A 14558-nucleotide genomic window follows, 5' to 3' on the forward strand; every position below is an offset into this window, starting at 1 on the left:
TGAGACCCACCTGCAGGCTCCTGTGCCCAGCCATACTTCTCGCCCTCCACTCCTTGCCCCCGTCCGAGCTTCTTCCCCTCCTCCCTCAGTGGCACAGGGGATCTTTGCTCCCTCCTGACAGTCACATTGGCAGAATCCTGGTTGTCTTCCAACACCAACCCCACCACTCTTTGAGGGCTGGCCATTTTCTACGCTCTCCAAGCTGCAAGGGGCCAGGGAACAGTGTGATTATGGATTATGAACTTGAGAGCCATGTCCAGGTTCATGGTTTGAGGTTTCCCAGATATCACTGGACCACTGCCAACCCCCAGGGTCAGGGTGACAGAGGTGGGAGGAAGGATGTGAGGGAGTTGACTTCTCAGAAGCAACAACTTCTCCAACTCTTAATGCCTTCTCTTAAAACCCCGTCTTGGTTCTTATTTTTCTTCCTTCGGCCTTCCCTCTGCCACACTTACGTGGATGCACATGCAGAACTGCAATGCCCTGTTTATTTCCCTAACCCACTAGATATAAGCTATAGGTCCTCAGAGCTCACCTAACACTGTTTGTTGAATAAATTGTGCTCACTCATGTACACACACATAGGTGCACCAGCCATACCGGATACAGCAGCTCTCAACTTTGGCTGCACGTTGGAATCACCCGAGAAGCTTTAAAAACGTCCTGATGCTCAGGACCTACTACCCAGAGATCCTGACTGGATCGGTCTGGGTTGAGATCCAAGTGTGGGGTGGGGGGGGGTTAAAAGCCCTCCAGGTGATTCCAACATGTGTAGACCTGGGGTTCTCAAACTTGATCTAGCATCAGGACCACCTGAAGGACTTGTTAAAACACAGATTCTTGGGCCCCAGCCCCAGAGTTTCTGATTCTGTAGTCCTGGGATGAGACTTTAGGATTTTTACTTCTAACACTCGGTATAGGAGATTATCAGGAAACTGGGTGTTAAGGATTGAATGAATAACAACAACAAAAAACCAGTTGCCACAGAGTTGATTTTGACTCATGGTGACCTCATGTTGTGTCCCCCAAAAAATATGTTGAAATCCTATCCCCCAGTACTGTGATCCTGACCTTGTTCAAAATAAGGTCTTTTAAGATTGATCAGTTAACAAGAGGTCATACCAGAGTAGGGTGGGTCCTAATCCAATCTGAGTGATTCCTTACAAAAGACAAAAGGCAGAGGGAAAATGGCCATGTGACAACAGAATTATGCCGCAGCTGCAAGCCAAGGAACATCTGGGACTACCAGAAGCTGAGAGAAAATAAGAAAGTATCTTCCCTTAGAACATTTGGAGAGAACATGGCCCTGCCCATACCCTGAATTCAGGCTAGTAAGCCTCCAGAACTGTGAGCAATACATTTATGTTCCTATAAGCCACCCAGTTTATGGTGTTTCATTCAGCAGCCCCAGGAAACTAATCCACAGGGTAGCTATCTTCTTCAAGGATGAGAGCTGGAGCAGAAATACAAAGAACCAGGAATAAGGGGGATTTCTGGAGAGACAGGGAAAAATGTGCCTGACAGCAAGCCTGAAGAAGCGTGGTAAAAGGTAAGGTGCATGGGAAAGGAGCTGAGGGAGAAAATAAGGGGCAGAATCAATGGGATTTGACAGGTGAGGCAGGAAATGAAGCTGAGGTCTTCTCTGCTCTGTTCAGCAAGAACGTTCTTTGAGTGTTCCTGAGGACTAGGGTGCCGCAGATGCAGCCACCATCATCTTTCCCCTGCACACCTGCAACAACCTCCTTGCTGGGCTTCTGCCTCCTCTCTTCCTCCACCACCATCCATTCTCTACTTGGCCATCGAGTGATCTTTCAAAAATGTCAATCAGATCTTGTCACTCCCCTGTTTAAATTCTCTCAAGTGTTCCCAGAGCCTACCTGGAATAAAGTTCAAATTCTATATCCCTTCTGTGGTGGCCATGCAACCTCCAAGTATGGGAGCGTAGTTGACCAAGGGCCCAGCTTCCACATTTTATGTGGAGGCCATACCTCCCCCAAGCTGATCCCAGCCAATGACTTAGTGTACGGAGATATTAAGGCAGACCCCTTTCTAGGAGACACAGGACTCCCTCATGGGTAATTTTGGAGTCCCAGAAGGCTTTGCTGAATCTTCTTTAGACTACACAGGAGTTTAAGATGCTTCCACTCGGCCTTCCCTCCTGCTCTCCTTTATAAGGGTCCAACCCAAAACCCACTGCCATCAAGTCAATTCTGACTCATAGTGGTCCTATAGGACAGGGTAGAACTGCCCCATAGGGTTTCCAAGGCTGTAAATCTTTACAGAAGCAGACTGCCACCTCTTTCTCCCACAGAGTGGCTGGTGGGCTCAAACCACTGACCTTTAAGTTAGAGGCTGAGTGCTTAACCACTCTGACACCAGGGCTCCTTTTATAAGGGTTAGGCTTGTACAAACCCTCAGCTTTCTTCTTAATTAAATGAAGAGCTGGGACTCTTAATCTATAATCCCACATAAGGACCAAAAGAGAAACAAGTCTTGCCACTCTACTAATTACTCCTTTTCTTCACATGGAGAAGCTCACTGTCTTGGGTCAGGTTCCCTAAGCCAAAGATTCGGTGCAAGTAATTTGTTAAGGAAGTGGTCCCAGGGAAAACTAATCAGGGTGTGAGGGAAGCAGGACAGGGAAGAATAAGAAGCTGATCAGGGGGACAATCTCATGTGAAGAGATTGGCTCCAATATGGCACCCTGGTAAGCTTGCACATATCCAAATAGGCCACACAGGCAAAGGCTTGAACTGCAGCTAATACAACCGTGGTGGTCAGAATAACGGCATCTCAAAGATGTCCATATCTTATCCACGGAACTTGCAAATGACCAAAGGGACTTCGCAAATTTGATTAAGTTAAGAGTCTTGAGATGGAGAGGTTATCCCGGATTATTTGCATGGGCCCAATGTAATCACAAGAGTCCTTATAAAAGGGAGACAGGAGAGTCAGAGAGAAGGTATGACGATGACAGCAGAGGTCAAAGTAATGTGGTTACTGACGGGGAGGCCACGAGCCAAGGAACGTGTGCGGCCTCTGGAAGCTGGACAAGGCAAGGAAATGAATTCTCCCCTAGAGACTTCAGAAGGAACGCAGCTCTGCCAACACCTTGATTTTAGCCCAATGAGACCCATTTCAGACTTGACTTCCAGAACTGTAAGATAATAAATTTGTGTAGTTTTAAGCCATCACATTTGTGATAATTTGTTACAGCAGTAATAAGAAACTAATACACTGCATCTTGGTGGAATGCCTGTGATCCTCCCACAAGAGAAGTGGATGGGAGGCCTGGGAGGCCCTGGAGGCCATCTCCCACTTGCCCGCCTGTCTCCCTGGGATGCTGTCGTGAGATAGCTTCTCATCATGTCTCAAGTTCTAACAAGGTCTGAGGCTTTCTGCCCTTCCTCTCCCCCGCCCCCCCCCCCACCCAGAGCTGCAGACTATAAAACCACTTACTTAGCTACAGCCTGGAATTGGCTCCTCAGCAGCAAGATGTCCCACAACTCACATAGCAGTCATCTGGCCCCTTTTGTTTTGGTGTCGTCCTTTTTAGTGTGTGGGACAAGGACGCGGGGAACTAGCACCTTTAGCAGGTACTGTCTTTTCACTGGCTATGTAAGTAACAAACTGTCTTAGTTTCCCAGTCTGCTGTAACACAAGTACCACACATGGGTGGCTTTAAAGAACAGAAATTTATTTTCTCAAGCTTCTGGAGGCTAAAAGTCCAAATCAGGGTCTTGGCCTTGTTGATTCCTTCCTTGGTTCCTTGGTGATCCTCACATGACACCTGTCTTCCCCTGTGTGTTCATTTGTGTTTCTATGTCTAATCTGCTTTTTATAATTCAGAAGTGATTAGATTTAGAACCCACCATACTTAGGCATGATCTAATTAACATACCAAAAGATTCCTATTTCCAAATAGGATTATATCCATAGGTATATGGGTTAGGATTCCAACACATATTTTAGGGGTACATAATTCAATCCATACCATTGTCTAAATCTCAAAATGGCTGGTTTGATTTACCAGTCGAATCAGTCAGAGATTGATTTTGCCCCTCTTGTACATATGTGAGCTCAACAAAGCGTCAGCCTCTGCCTAATCCCACAGGGAGCTCTGGAGTGTGACTCACGCCTTAAGTCAATGCGGCTGGGCTTTGTCCTCCCATCCACCAGTCATTGACTAGGGGCTACCAAAGAGGGAGAAAAACTTTCAGGAAATTCAGTGTGACAAGGAGGCTCCAGTGCCTAGGGGCAGGTCTCTGGAGGTTGCAGGTGTGAGCAAGAGCACCAAAAACAGAGACTCTGGAAAAAGCATTCCCAAGGATCTGGAGTCCTGGGTGGGTGTTATGGATTGCATTGTGTCCCCCAGAAATATGTATTGAAATCCTGGCCATATGCTGTTATGATCAATTGTGTAATTAAATAAGTTGGACTTAGGTAGAGCAGAATATCTTGCATAATGTAATCTACTTTGTAGCTAAAGTGAACAGAAGAAATGATGAAGTAAAAGAGCTGAACAGAAGACTTCTAAGGTTGGCTCAAGAAGACAAGGTAAAGTATACAATGAAATGGGTAAATACCTGGAGTTAGAAAACGAAAAGAGAAGAACATAATTGTCATTTCTCAAGTTGAAAGAACCAAAAAAACATTCAAGCCTTGAGTTGCAATACTGAGAGATTCTATGGGAAAAATATTTAAATGAAAAAGAAAATATTAAACGAAGATAGTCACTGTATCAAAAATAATTGATCGACATCCAACCATTTCAGGAGGTAACGTATGATCAAGAGCTCATGGTACTGATGTCATTGGCAAAAAACTAGGCTCCAGGAATTGAAGGAATATCAATTGAGATGCTTCAACAAACAGCTGCAACCCTGCAAGTGCTTACTCGTCTATGTCAAGAAATTTGGAAGAGGGGTATCTGCCAACTAACTTGAAGAGATCCATATCTGTGCTCATTCTAAAGAAAGGTGATCAAACAAAATGTAGACATTATTGAACAATATTATTAATATCACATGCCAGCAAAACTTTGCTAAAGACAATTAAAAAAAAAAACTTGCAGTCATATGTTGACAGGAAACTGCCAAAAGTTCAAGCTAAATTCAGAAAAAGGTGTAGAATGAGGGATATCACTGCTGATGTCAGATGGCTCTTGGCCAAAAGAAGAGAATACCAAAAAGATGTTTACCTATGTTTTATCGACTTATGCAAAGGCATTCAACTGTGTGGATGATAACAAATTACGGATAACATTCCGAAGAATGGGAACTCTAGAACACTTAATTGTATTCATGTGGAACCTGTATATGGATCAAGAGACAATCATTCAAAAGAACAAGGGGATACTGTGTGGTTTAAAATTGAAAACGGTATGTGGCAGGGTTGTATCCTTTCACCTTACTTATTCAATCTATATGCTGAACAAATAATCTGAGAAACTCAACTATACAAAGAAGAATGTGCTATCAGGATTGGAGGAAGACTCATAAACAACCTAAGATATGGAGGTGACATAGTTTTGCTTGCCGTAGTAAAGATGACCTGAAGCACTTACTGATGAAGGTAAAATACTATAGCCTTCAGTATGGATTGCATCTGAACATAAAGAAAACAAAAATCTTTACAACCGGACCAATAAACAACATCATGATAAATGGCAAAGAAATTGAAGTTGTCAAGAATTTCATTTTTCTTGGATCAACAATCCATGTCCATGGAAGTAAAGTAGCAGTCAAGAAATCAAATGACGTATTGCACTGGGCGAATCTGCTGCAAACACTTTTTAAAGTGTTGCGCCTAACTCAAGCCCTGGTATTTGCAATCACCTTGTATGTATGTGAAAGCTGGATGATGAAAAATAAAGAAGAATTGAGGAATCTGAATTGTGATGTTGTTGAGGAATATTGACTATACCATGGATGCCAGAAGAATGAACAAATTTGTTTCATAGAAAGTATAGCCAGAATGCTCCTTAGAAGCGAGAATGGTGAGGCTCTGTCTTGCTTGCTTTGGACATGTCATCAGGAGGGACCAATCACTGTAGAAAGAGGGCATGCTTGGTAAGGTAGAGCGTCAAGGAAAAAGAGGGAGACCCTCAATGAGATGGATTGACACAGTGGCTGCAACAGTGTGCTCAAACATAGCAATGATTGCGAGGATGGCACAGGACTGGACAACGTTTGTTCTGTTATACATAGGTCACCATGAGTGGGAACCAACTTGACAGCACCTCACAACGACAACAGATGTAATCTAACGTAATACATTCAATCAGTTGAGGTCATATCAGGGTAGAGTGGATCCTAAACCTAATCTCTTCTGAGTTATATAAAGAACAGCACAGACACAGAGACACGGGCACACACACACCAGGGAAGACAGATGCCATGTGAGCATCAGCAAGGAATCAAGAAACTCTTGGGCTACTGACTTTAAAAAAAAAAAAACTGACTAGGAAGGAATAAACAGGGCCAAGACTCTGACTTGGACTTCAGCCTCCAGGAAAAATAAATTTCTCTGCAAAAAAATAAATCTCCCTTTTTTAAAGCCACTCACTTGTGGTATTTATGTTACAGAAGCACTAGGAAACTAAGACAGTGGAGAGAATGGTGGAGAGTCCTCTATACCACGTAAGACTCTCACCATTATTGCTTGGGTGATTAGATTTTGACCCACACACTGAAACGATTACGGGCTGGCTGCATGAGCATCACCTAGATCCCCAGGGGAGGCCACTATCCAGGGCACAAGTTAATACTTCTGCAAAAGTCCAGGTAGGCAGTGGTGGTCCCCCAGACCAGGAAAAGGTGGTGGTTTCCTTCAGGAAACAATGAAGGCCCAAGCCTGTATTTTTCATGCCAAAGGGCTTGTTGAAGCTAGTGAGCAACTTGCTGTCTCAGGGTTCTTGGAGCACAAAGCTAAAGAAAGTGGCTTGGCCCCCATCCTGGATGCCAGGCCAGAAACCCGGGCTGACTGGGCTCTCCAAATACCACTGTGGCCATCCAGTGACAGAAGAAGAGGGGGCCTCTGTCCCTCTGATCTGGATGCATCTTTATGTTTTCTTTTTATAACCCTAGCTCTCCATTCCCTCATATCATTGGTATACACGTTTTCATGCCTGTATTTTCCCGAGGTCTTTTCCAGGATGCCGCTGAGCTTATGGTCACCCCCTCAGGGACAAGAGAGCTTTGATTTCTGCCCTAGGAGAAGAGGTTGGAGGGAGTAAAGGAAGGAGGTTTACATCAGGGGGTGGCAAACTTTTTCTGTAAAAAGCCTGATAGTAAATGTTTTCAGCTCTGTGTCTCTGTCACAGCTACTCACATGAGAGCAGCCGTGAGCAATATGCAAGCCAACGGACCTGGCTGTGTTCTAATAAAACTTCATTCACCTGCTGTGGACAGGCAGCAGGCCAGATTTGGCCTGCTGGTATTCTTTGACCCCTGTTTACGTGTTCACAGAATCCAACATGTTTGAAGGCGTTTTCGAGGCTCAGCAGGTACAGGACTGGCAACTATCTTTCAGTCCACCTGGCAAATCTGATTGCTCAGGAGTGGCTTCCTGTTTCGCTGTGTTGAGAAGGGTTCTGAGGCCAACACCTACCTCAGAGGGAAAACGCCATAATTTAATAGCACCATATGCCAGGGGAACTCCTCCATTTTACATATAAATAGCTTGACCCCAGAGAAGTTAAATGACTTGCCCAAGGCCCCACAGGTGTGGCCAGGGAGCTGCTTGCTGGCTGCCCTCTTTACACTATTCTGCAGCATAATGGAAAGTTGCATTTACCCCATCGCCTCATCACCAACGTCTCAGCCAAATCATTCCCTGAAGTCCCTTTGTGCTGAGCAGCCTGGTCTGGCCCCCTGAGAGATAAGTGACAGAGACCGGGGCCCAGCCAGTCCTTGATTTCCAAGAACTGATGTTTTTTAGGCTTTCAGGCCCATACATGAATATCGTATTTGTGATGTCTGGCAAATTAGAAGGCTGGTTCCCCGGGAGTGCTGCTGGCTGATCCTGGTTTATGGTGGGGAAGTAAGTGGTCCTGGTGACAAGTGGTGGCTTCTCTTTGCAACAGGAAATGCTTTGCAAGCATCAGCCCCGTCTTCTGAGCCTCAAAGGGCCAAGCTGATCTAGAGCCCAGAGCAACAGTCTGCAGCACCAGGCCCTGGAATTTCTTACTCATGGTATCATTTCCTAAGATTCTAAATTGTTTTGATGATCAGATAATAACTCCCAGGGACTGTAGTATCGCCAATTAAAAAGTAGCTGTAGTAACAAACTCTGAAAATAGGATGCAGGCCAAACTTTTGGAATAAATCTTTAAAACTCTGAACTCTGAAAACTGGGTCATTAAAATAAAAAAAACCAACAACAGACTCTCCACTCACTGTTAGAGCACACCTGGTACCCCACCTGGGGATTGTCTGGGCCTCGATGTGCCTGGGTGGTGAATGGAGCGATATTTCCCACTAAGAGCTGTTGTAACAACCAAATAAGTAACAGATTCAGCAGAGCCGGTAGCATCATTGCTTGAGCAATTAGATTTTGATCCACAGATTTTGACCCGGGCCCACTCCAGAGATCACTTACAGCTTTGGGAACAATACCCAGGACGTCAACGGCTCCCTCCCTGGAGCACCTGAGGCTTTCTATCCCCCAACCCCAGCACACTTGGCCCCCACACAGCATGGAGAAAAGAGCTGGCGAGAGACACTCCCAGGAGCAGCCTGCAAGCGATAAGGGATAGGAGGTGATGGAAAATGCCCCAGCCTCCTCACTAGCGGTTGTACAATTTTGAGAGATAATTTGGTGTGACAAAACTTCATCCAGTCTCTAGTAGGTCCCTCGAGGGTTAGAAGGTCCCTATTTCCCTTACTCATTAACACGTCCTTCATTGGTTTTCATTCCTCCCCTGTCTCCCTTACTCCCTCCCTCCCAGTGCTTCCTGGAGTCAAATAAACTACCTATGCCCAGTGCTTGTCTTGGGGGATCCCAAACAGAGATACATTTATATTTAGGAAAGTGGGTGGCTGGCCCTGAGAATATGTATGTCCCCTTAACAACAAGGGGTGGAATGAGAGGTTAAAGGCCTGCCTGCAGCCCACGGTATTTGCTATTGCAACACAGGACCTGTCACAGCCATTGAAGGGCAGGCAGTCCAGATGGTCAGTAGCAGCCACAGCACTTGTTTGTCCAGTGTGCTTTCCTGTTCCCATTCTGCTATTTACTCTGGGAGGTCCCATTCCTGACAGAGTCCTGGGGGGGCTGCAAATCATGACACCCACCCCCATCTTTCTCACACCAGTGCAAGTGAGCATGTAACCCAGCCTGGGCAACTAGAATATCTCATCCCCTTTGGCACCGTGATTGGCCCAGGCCTGGGAAGTGCAATTTGCAGTGTTTCAGCCCCTTTGACCTAGAGCAGAACACAGAGAACATGAATGGAGCCAAGAGCAAATAACTGGTTCATGGTTCACGGTGGAAGTTGTAGAGACAATATTTGGATGAAGCTATGTATATGGAAGGCCTATCTAACAGAAAGAACTGGATGAAAGATGAAATGAGACAGGGAGAGACCAACCCCTCTCTACTGAGTTGCTTCAGCAGTGGTAAGACCAAGGGTTCCAATATCTGACAGGTCATTGGACAAGATGTCTTTCTTATAAGGTCCCTTCAATGCCCAAGGGTCTTGGATTCCAATTGTCTACATGCACATTTCCACCTCTGCCTTGTCTTGTCTTGTATGGTTTTATGCATTTCTCGGAGGTGCTGATTGTGTTGTTCCCATTAGATATTGATCTCCCTGGGAGCTGGGCTCCCAGCTAACTTCTCATCCCTTTGCCTCTCTGCCTGTTGGAGCAGCCTCTGTTCATTTCCTCACCAGGCTGGTTGGTTCCTCTGTGTCGGGGTTTATTTTAAACTCCGCTCTCCTTTTGAAATGTGCCCAGGGTTTTAAGAAAAAGATCCTTTCCAGAAAATGGATGAGCTCCAAAAATAAATTATCCAGAAAAACAAAACCTCTTTCTCCAGCACAAAAGAAATTTAAGAGCTCATTAGTCTTAGGAATAAATAGTATTTCCAATGTGAGGCATGTTCTCTGCCCCTCCATCTCAAAATGAAGGTGTTTGAAACCTTCTTTTAGGTACTGCCCATTTAGGGGAAAAGATATATAAACTATCAGTATGCTGGATGACCCAAAATGCTCTCAAAATGGGATTTCTGGCATTTTTTGTTTGAACTTGCACCATGTTCTGACACAAGTTAATTCCTAGCAAAAAAAAAAAAGCAATGCAAAAAAAAAAAAAAGACCTAACTATCAAACTCAGATCAAAAGCCTGGGATCAAGGAGCCCTCTGGGTGGTTTTAGAAAGTCTACTGGCCCCATCTACACTTAATAATAACTCTTCCTGCCTTGGCCATCACGCTGGTCCCTCACCATGTGAGCTAACTAAATGCAAGAAATTACGCTGCAGAAAGCCCCACGGGAACCGATTCAACACTGGAGTGGAGGGCAGGAGGTCGAGCATCCTACATGTCTAAAGAAGAATCTGCCAGGTTTCATGGTCCAAGCCTTGAGTTCTTTCCTTCCCTGGGTTTTTTGTTTCCTTTCAGGGTTGAGTTAAGCCAATAGCTCTCAACCTTGGCTGCAAACTAGAAACTAGGGAGATTTTAAATATCATGGGACCCAAGCCATACCTCAGACCACCAATAACATCAGTTCCTGAGGGTGCACCAAGGTAGGTTCCAATGTTTTTAAGCCTCTCCCCACCAGGTGACTTCAATGGACATCCAAGGCAGATGTGGTAGCTGGTCTCCTACACGGCTGTCACCAATTGCTTGCTTCCCTTCTTAACACCCACGCAGTTCCCAATCCAGAGGTGGCATCTGTTCCTCCACCCCCTTGAATCTGGGCAGAAGAGATGCATACCAGTCCCAGGCTAGCTTTTACAAGGAGTGACAGTTTCTACTTTCTTCTTCTTGACACATTTCTTGTGGCGCCTTCCCTCTCAGAACCCAGCCGCCATGCTGTGAGAAGCCCAAGCTAGAGGAAAGACCACATGAGGAGGATTTGGCCAACAGCTTCAGTCGTTGTGCAAGTCTAGCCCAGTCAAGCCTTCAGATGACTGCAGCCTCATTTGATGTTTGACTGTAGCCACGAGAAAGACCCCAAGTGAGCCCAGTCAACTAGTAGAACCAGAAGAGATAATCATGAGTTGTTGTGTAAAGTCAGTGGGCTTTGGAATCATTGTCTGTTACACAGCAAGAGTCAATTGAAACAGCTGAGGACCATGGAATCATGAGTAACCATCCACAGGTAAACACATTCCTAAGGCATTTATGCCCTTAAGGGATGATGATACCATCTGCACCAAGAAGGACCCAGCTCCATCTACCCTCTGAGTCCTGCCCCCATCTCCACCCCCGTAACCTTCCAGCGACGCCCTGTGTTAAGCATGACAGCGTGCTGGGATAGGCAGCAACCAGAGCAAAGGGGAATCACTCTTTGGTAGGTAGAAGCTAACCATCAGGTGTTCCCTTCTAGTCTAAAGAGATATTTTTTGCTGTATTTCAAATTTTTACTATAAAAATTATTAATATTTGTATGAAAACCAAAACTAATCCTGTTGCCGTCAAGTCAATTCCAACCCATAGCAACCCTATGGTGTGCTATGATTCATAGAGTTCCTGTGGTCACAGAATTCTTCATCCCACTTGGTCCTTTTGATGGTGCTGGAGAGCAAATGTGATCATCAGCCCATTTAGAAGAGACTGAAAGCTCAGAGAGGTTATGTGACTTGGCTTAGATGGTGTAGCCAGCAAGTAGATGAACTGGGAATTGAGTCCAGGAGCGCTGAGTCTAATCCACTGTGCTTTCTGCTATAGTACGCTCCTCTCTCTGTTGAAAAAAATATTGGAAGATGTTGCAGAAACTGCTGGCTGCCACTCAATAGCCATTCTCCCTTTCTGGCTTGATAAAAGAACACTGATTTTATCCAATGTATCCAGCTAAAATCTTATTTCCCAGCCTCTCCTGCAGCTAAGTGTGGACATACGAATAAGTGAGATGTAAGCCTTCATGTTGCAGAGGACTTCCAGAAAGTCCGTTTCAAAGAGACCTGTCTCAATTCAGAGAATACCCCCCCCCTTTACCTTCCTCCTTCTTCCAGCCTGCAGCTCATATGATGGCTGGAGCTCCAGCAACCGTGTTGGACCATGAGCACATCATGAGGGTGAATGCTAAGACAGTGGAACAAAAAGATGTAACAAGGTGGGGTCCTTGAAAGCTCCAGCGTTGGGTTGCCTACCTCTAAACCTCCTAAGAGAATAAATATTTGGGGGCTTAAGCCACTATTTTTCACATTTCTGTTACTCATAGCCTTATGCAATTTCAAATTTATAAAGTTTACATTTTTGATTATTCTGAAATTCTAAATGAAGTTCCAACTTGATGGTGTGACTAGCCATCAAAAAAAAAAAAAAAAAAACACCTGTTGCCTTCAAGCCGATTCTGACTCATAGTAACCCTATGAGTAGAACTGTCCCATAGGGTTTCCAAGGAGCGACTAGTGGTTTCAAACTGCTGACTTTTTGGTTAGCAGCTGAGCTCTTAACCACTGCACCACTAGCCATTAAGACACCAAAAGCCTATTTGCCGTGCCAAGGTGAAGTGGCTTTCCAGAAAGTCCTGATTCTAGCAGGTCTATACACCACCCAGCAGGGACCAGTGGGCCTGGCATAGAAACGTGTTGAATGGAGGAAGACTTTTATAGACATCAATAGTACCTATTTCTGACTACTCCCTGGCATCCTTTCAAGGACTTGAGAAACATATCACAAGGGTGATCTCTCTTGTACCTGGGAGAATATTCCAAAGAAGCCAGTCCCAAACCCTCTGCCCTCAGGGCCATTCCTTGCATTCTCCTCTGGTGGCTTGAGGCCACCTCTGCACTTGATAAGAGCTGAGATTTTAAAGATAATTGCATAATCTGCCTGTGGTTTTTCCAGGACAACTTCTTGTACCAGATATTACTGCCCTTGGGCCTGGGCTGCAGAATAAAGTCACGCGAAGCAGACCTGAACCCAACCAGAAGCCTGGCCCAGCCAAGCCCAGCCAAGCCCAGCCAAACCCACTCCGGATCATCCAAGCTGCAGCCCATCTACAGTCCTCTGAGTGTGAAACGTTTGTGGAAGTAAGACAGTGAGACTAGGGGGTTGTTTGTTACGCTGCATCGTCACAGAAAAAACTGACGCAGTGCCCATTCAAAGAGTCACGCTAGGAACCTGAATGTCACCCTTCACTCCAGTTCTCCCTCACGGCTCATATCCAGCGAGTCCCCAAGATCTAAATATTCCTCAAAGCTGTTCCACCCTCTCCATCCCCCTCGGCCTCAGCCCTGCTCAGGCCTCATCTCTCTGTGTTAGATGTGGCTTCCCTGGGCCCTTTCTGGCTTCAGACCGGCCCCTCGTACCCACTCTAACTCAGCCAGAGTGATTTTTCTGAAGCGTGAATCAGGTCATGATCCTCTTCCACTTAAGACCCTTCTGTCGGTTTTAATCTGGGGAGTGGCAGTGGGTCACAGGAAGGCACATTCCAGCAGCTTCCCTAGGTGCATGCCATCCCTTCCCTTCAGGGGACACTTCTCACCCTGAACCTCCATCCAGCTCCTGCTGTTTGAGCATCTTGCTGGGTACTGGCCTACCCAGCACCGGGGCACTGGCCCGCCCGGCACCCGGGGCACTGGCCCGCCCTGCACCGGGGCACTGGCCCACCCGGGGACTGGCCCGCCCGGCACCGGGGCACTGGCCCGCCCGGCACCCCGTCCTTACCGCTTACCCCAAGTCATCCTTTATAAACACGGTTGCGGTCAGGTCAGCTCCCCCTGATGGAGAGCCACGGGGTTCCGAGTAGAGCTGTGCTCCTCCATCCTCAGAGCCTGATAGTCCAGAAGGGGATCATCAGGACTTTCTTCCAAGGCACCTCGGCGTGAACTGGAACCGCAAACCTTTCAGTTAGCAGCCGAGTGCATTTACTGTTGGCGCCACCCAGGGACTCCAGGTCACCCTTTAGGGTACAGGTAGCCCTCGACTTACAAGGTATTCAAGTTATGACGAATCGGACTTACAACTGTTTTTTGTTTTTACATTTTATCATTAGTAATATGGATGTATTTATTAAAATAAATCTGCAAGTTTATATGTCATGTTTCCAACCCCCAAAGACAAATAAAGATGGGATTTATAAAGATACTGATTATAAAAGGCAATAATAATGAAAATTAAAAAAAAAAAAAAGGTATTTTGACTTAAGACCTATGACCATCTGTGGCTTGTCTGTCTATCCCATAAACTGTGAGCTCCTTGCGAGTAGGGGGCCTGGATACCTTTTCCCTGAATAATAAATTCTGCAAACATTTCCAACCCAAAGGCCTGAGCCGCTGGCCCAGTTAGCAAAGCCGATCCTGGTATCCTCCCATTCCAGAGAGGAGGGGGTCCCCTGAGGGGACGGGTCCTCCCAGGGGGCTGGTCCTCTGAGGGGGCGGGTCCTC

This window comes from Elephas maximus, chromosome 25 (genome assembly GCF_024166365.1).
Source record: "Elephas maximus indicus isolate mEleMax1 chromosome 25, mEleMax1 primary haplotype, whole genome shotgun sequence".
NCBI classification, from domain to species: domain Eukaryota; kingdom Metazoa; phylum Chordata; class Mammalia; order Proboscidea; family Elephantidae; genus Elephas; species Elephas maximus.